Below are 6,781 nucleotides of genomic sequence, written 5' to 3'. Positions count from 1 at the left end.
AAAGAATGTATAGGATCATTGTATTCAGTATGATATCAGATTTGATTATGCAGTGTTGTACATGCTAATCATATTATTCCAAGTAATCATGTATTCATAATAATAATAATATTGTAATATGAAACTTATTTTTTTTTTACGAAAAGCACAGCCAGTCACGAAGGCCAGAGTCGAAGAGCAGCCCATTTCTAGCAAAATGCTAGATATGTTAATCATAATATTCCAAGTGATATAGTTCTTGGTTAGTTCTTAGCAGTTAGTCTTGGTGATGTATGCCATAATTGAGGGTGGTCAAATGAGAGAAATATTAATAGCCTTGATACTTCTCCCTTACATTTGATTACAAATGTCAATACACGCCACTTGCATACATTCTTATCAAATTACAGAAGCATTGTAAGATGTCTTTAAACAAAAAAAGTACAATCACTGAATGTCACTCTGTTTGTATTGTCTAGTGTCTATACAGAGACAGGTCATACCTTTAAGAAGATTTTTAATGGTGATGGCGTAATGAGGTGTGATGATGAGTTTTGTAAGATATAATGGTGATTTGAAAATTGTGATGGGAGAAAGGTAAATACCGAGAGTGTGTGACAAGTGTGATACTGTGATGAGAGTGTTAGTCCCATCCTTTTATACTTTGTGATGATTTTTATTTTTTTTATTTGTTCTTTTTTATTTTAATTTATCCCTCACCCGATTGGTCCAAATATCACTCAAACCCATTTCTTCCGGTGATAACTTAAATCACGCCAACAAATTTCATTTCCATCATGCCACGCCACGTTAGTGGCATGATGGTGGCGCTATGTGAAATGTCCCGTTCTTATTGATTAAAAACGTTCCATATTAATTGATTTCGTTGCGAGTTTTGACCTCTATATGAGACGTTTTTCAAAGACTGCATTCATTTTTAAACAAACCATAACCTTTATTTCATCAATAAAGGTTTAAAAAGCTTTACGTAGATTATCAAATAATGATAATCTAAAATATCCTGTTTACACACGACCATTACATAATGGTTTACAATACAAATATGTTACAACAAAATAAGTTTCTTGAATGCAGTTTTTACACAATATCATACAAGCATGGACTCCAAATCTTGTCCTTATTTAAGTATGCGACAGCGGAAGCTCTTAATAATCACCTGAGAATAAACATGCTTAAAACGTCAACAAAAATGTTGGTGAGTTATAGGTTTAACCTATATATATCAAATCGTAACAATAGACCACAAGATTTCATATTTCAATACACATCCCATACATAGAGATAAAAATTATTCATATGGTGAACACCTGGTAACCGACATTAACAAGATGCATATATATAAGAATATCCCCATCATTCCGGGACACCCTTCGGATATGATATAAATTTCGAAGTACTAAAGCATCCGGTTCTTTGGATGGGGTTTGTTAGGCCCAATAGATCTATATTTAGGATTCGCGTCAATTAGGGTGTCTGTTCCCTAATTCTTAGATTACCAGACTTAATAAAAAGGGGCATATTCGATTTCGATAATTCAACCATAGAATGTAGTTTCACGTACTTGTGTCTATTTTGTAAATCATTTATAAAACCTGCATGTATTCTCATCCCAAAAATATTAGATTTTAAAAGTGGGACTATAACTCACTTTCACAGATTTTTACTTCGTCGGGAAGTAAGACTTGGCCACTGGTTGATTCACGAACCTATAACAATATATACATATATATCAAAGTATGTTCAAAATATATTTACAACACTTTTAATATATTTTGATGTTTTAAGTTTATTAAGTCAGCTGTCCTCGTTAGTAACCTATAACTAGTTGTCCACAGTTAGATATACAGAAATAAATCGATAAATATTATCTTGAATCAATCCACGACCCAGTGTATACGTATCTCAGTATTGATCACAACTCAAACTATACATATTTTGGAATCAACCTCAACCCTGTATAGCTAACTCCAACATTCACATATAGAGTGTCTATGGTTGTTCCGAAATATATATAGATGTGTCGACATGATAGGTTGAAACATTGTATACGTGTCTATGGTATCTCAAGATTACATAATATACAATACAAGTTGATTAAGTTATGGTTGGAATATATTTGTTACCAATTTTCACGTAGCTAAAATGAGAAAAATTATCCAATCTTGTTTTACCCATAACTTCTTCATTTTAAATCCGTTTTGAGTGAATCAAATTGCTATGGTTTCATATTGAACTCTATTTTATGAATCTAAACAGAAAAAGTATAGGTTTATAGTCGGAAAAATAAGTTACAAGTCATTTTTGTAAAGGTAGTCATTTCAGTCGAAAGAACGACGTCTAGATGACCATTTTAGAAAACATACTTCCACTTTGAGTTTAACCATAATTTTTGGATATAGTTTCATGTTCATAATAAAAATCATTTTCTCAGAATAACAACTTTTAAATCAAAGTTTATCATAGTTTTTAATTAACTAACCCAAAACAGCCCGCGGTGTTACTACGACGGCGTAAATCCGGTTTTACGGTGTTTTTCGTGTTTCCAGGTTTTAAATCATTAAGTTAGCATATCATATAGATATAGAACATGTGTTTAGTTTATTTTAAAAGTCAAGTTAGAAGGATTAACTTTTGTTTGCGAACAAGTTTAGAATTAACTAAACTATGTTCTAGTGATTACAAGTTTAAACCTTCGAATAAGATAGCTTTATATGTATGAATCGAATGATGTTATGAACATCATTACTACCTTAAGTTCCTTGGATAAACCTACTGGAAAAGAGAAAAATGGATCTAGCTTCAATGGATCCTTGGATGGCTCGAAGTTCTTGAAGCAGAATCATGACACGAAAACAAGTTCAAGTAAGATCATCACTTAAAATAAGATTGTTATAGTTATAGAAATTGAACCAAAGTTTGAATATGATTATTACCTTGTATTAGAATGATAACCTACTGTAAGAAACAAAGATTTCTTGAGGTTGGATGATCACCTTACAAGATTGGAAGTGAGCTAGCAAACTTGAAAGTATTCTTGATTTTATGAAACTAGAACTTTTGGAATTTATGAAGAACACTTAGAACTTGAAGATAGAACTTGAGAGAGATCAATTAGATGAAGAAAATTGAAGAATGAAAGTGTTTGTAGGTGTTTTTGGTCGTTGGTGTATGGATTAGATATAAAGGATATGTTATTTTGTTTTCATGTAAATAAGTCATGAATGATTACTCATATTTTTGTAATTTTATGAGATATTTCATGCTAGTTGCCAAATGATGGTTCCCACATGTGTTAGGTGACTCACATGGGCTGCTAAGAGCTGATCATTGGAGTGTATATACCAATAGTACATACATCTAAAAGCTGTGTATTGTACGAGTACGAATACGGGTGCATACGAGTAGAATTGTTGATGAAACTGAACGAGGATGTAATTGTAAGCATTTTTGTTAAGTAGAAGTATTTTGATAAATGTATTGAAGTCTTTCAAAAGTGTATAAATACATATTAAAACACTACATGTATATACATTTTAACTGAGTCGTTAAGTCATCGTTAGTCGTTACATGTAAGTGTTGTTTTGAAACTTTTAGGTTAACGATCTTGTTAAATGTTGTTAACCCAATGTTTATAATATCAAATGAGATTTTAAATTATTATATTATCATGATATTATCATGTATGAATATCTCTTAATATGATATATATACATTAAATGTCTTTACAACGATAATCGTTACATATATGTCTCGTTTAAAAATCATTAAGTTAGTAGTCTTGTTTTTACATATGTAGTTCATTGTTAATATACTTAATGATATGTTTACTTATCATAGTATCATGTTAACTATATATATATCCATATATATGTCATCATATAGTTTTTACAAGTTTTAACGTTCGTGAATCACCGTTCAACTTGGGTGGTCAATTGTCTATATGAAACATATTTCAATTAATCAAGTCTTAACAAGTTTGATTGCTTAACATGTTGGAAACATTTAATCATGTAAATATCAATCTCAATTAATATATATAAACATGGAAAAGTTCGGGTCACTACAGTACCTACCCGTTAAATAAATTTCGTCCCGAAATTTTAAGCTGTTGAAGGTGTTGATGAATCTTCTGGAAATAGATGCGGGTATTTCTTCTTCATCTGATCTTCACACTCCCAGGTGAACTCGGGTCCTCTACGAGCATTCCATCGAACCTTAATAATTGGTATCTTGTTTTGCTTAAGTCTTTTAACCTCACGATCCATTATTTCGACGGGTTCTTCGATGAATTGAAGTTTTTCGTTGATTTGGATTTCATCTAACGGAATAGTGAGATCTTCTTTAGCAAAACATTTCTTCAAATTCGAGACGTGGAAAGTGTTATGTACAGCCGCGAGTTGTTGAGGTAACTCAAGTCGGTAAGCTACTGGTCCGACACGATCAATAATCTTGAATGGTCCAATATACCTTGGATTTAATTTCCCTCGTTTACCAAATCGAACAACGCCTTTCCAAGGTGCAACTTTAAGCATGACCATCTCTCCAATTTCAAATTCTATATCTTTTCTTTTAATGTCAGCGTAGCTCTTTTGTCGACTTTGGGCAGTTTTCAACCGTTGTTGAATTTGGATGATCTTCTCGGTAGTTTCTTGTATAATCTCCGGACCCGTAATCTGTCTATCCCCCACCTCACTCCAACAAATCGGAGACCTGCACTTTCTACCATAAAGTGCTTTAAACGGCGCCATCTCAATGCTTGAATGGTAGCTGTTGTTGTAGGAAAATTCTGCTAACGGTAGATGTCGATCCCAACTGTTTCCGAAATCAATAACACATGCTCGTAGCATGTCTTCAAGCGTTTGTATCGTCCTTTCGCTCTGCCCATCAGTTTGTGGATGATACGCAGTACTCATGTCTAGACGAGTTCCTAATGCTTGCTGTAATGTCTGCCAGAATCTTGAAATAAATCTGCCATCCCTATCAGAGATAATAGAGATTGGTATTCCATGTCTGGAGATGACTTCCTTCAAATACAGTCATGCTAACTTCTCCATCTTGTCATCTTCTCTTATTGGTAGGAAGTGTGCGGATTTGGTGAGATGATCAACTATTACCCAAATAGTATCAAAACCACTTGCAGTCCTTGGCAATTTAGTGATGAAATCCATGGTAATGTTTTCCCATTTCCATTCCGGGATTTCGGGTTGTTGAAGTAGACCTGATGGTTTCTGATGCTCAGCTTTGACCTTAGAACACGTCAAACATTCTCCTACGTATTTAGCAACATCGGCTTTCATACCCGGCCACCAAAAATGTTTCTTGAGATCCTTGTACATCTTCCCCGTTCCAGGATGTATTGAGTATCTGGTTTTATGAGCTTCTCTAAGTACCATTTCTCTCATATCTCCAAATTTTGGTACCCAAATCCTTTCAGCCCTATACCGGGTTCCGTCTTCCCGAATATTAAGATGCTTCTCCGATCCTTTGGGTATTTCATCCTTTAAATTTCCCTCTTTTAAAACTCCTTGTTGCGCCTCCTTTATTTGAGTAGTAAGGTTATTATGAATCATTATATTCATAGATTTTACTCGAATGGGTTCTCTGTCCTTCCTGCTCAAGGCATCGGCTACCACATTTGCCTTCCCCGGGTGGTAACGAATCTCAAAGTCGTAATCATTCAATAATTCAATCCACCTACGCTGCCTCATATTCAGTTGTTTCTGATTAAATATGTGTTGAAGACTTTTGTGGTCGGTATATATAATACTTTTGACCCCATATAAGTAGTGCCTCCAAGTCTTTAATGCAAAAACAACCGCGCCTAATTCCAAATCATGCGTCGTATAATTTTGTTCGTGAATCTTCAATTGTCTAGACGCATAAGCAATCACCTTCGTTCGTTGCATTAATACACAACCGAGACCTTGCTTTGATGCATCACAATAAATCACAAAATCATCATTCCCTTCAGGCAATGACAATATAGGTGCCGTAGTTAGCTTTTTCTTCAATAACTGAAACGCTTTCTCTTGTTCATCATTCCATTCAAATTTCTTCCCTTTATGCGTTAATGCAGTCAAGGGTTTTGCTATTTTGGAAAAGTCTTGGATGAACCTTCTGTAGTAACCAGCTAGTCCTAAAAACTGGCGTATGTGTTTCGGAGTTTTCGGGGTTTCCCACTTTTCAACAGTTTCTATCTTTGTCGGATCCACCTTAATACCTTCTTTGTTCACTATGTGACCGAGGAATTGAACTTCTTCCAACCAAAATGCACACTTTGAAAACTTAGCGTACAATTCTTCCTTTCTCAATACTTCTAACACCTTTCTCAAATGTTCACCGTGTTCTTGGTCATTCTTTGAGTAAATAAGTATGTCATCAATGAAAACAATGACAAACTTGTCAAGGTATGGTCCACACACTCGGTTCATAAGGTCCATGAACACAGCTGGTGCATTAGTTAAACCAAATGGCATGACCATAAACTCGTAATGACCATAACGTGTTCTGAAAGCAGTCTTTGGAATATCATCTTCTTTCACCCGCATTTGATGATACCCGGAACGTAAGTCAATCTTTGAATAAACAGACGAGCCTTGTAGTTGATCAAATAAGTCGTCGATTCTCGGTAGTGGGTAGCGGTTCTTGATGGTAAGTTTGTTCAACTCTCGGTAGTCGATACACAACCTGAATGTACCATCTTTCTTCTTGACAAACAAAACAGGAGCTCCCCACGGTGATGTACTTGGTCGAATGAAACCACGCTCTAAAAGTTCTTGTA

Source organism: Rutidosis leptorrhynchoides, chromosome 3 (genome assembly GCF_046630445.1).
Source record: "Rutidosis leptorrhynchoides isolate AG116_Rl617_1_P2 chromosome 3, CSIRO_AGI_Rlap_v1, whole genome shotgun sequence".
Classification (NCBI taxonomy): Eukaryota; Viridiplantae; Streptophyta; class Magnoliopsida; order Asterales; family Asteraceae; genus Rutidosis; species Rutidosis leptorrhynchoides.
The sequence above is the reverse complement of the archived record's forward strand: the minus strand, read 5'-3'. Positions refer to the sequence as shown.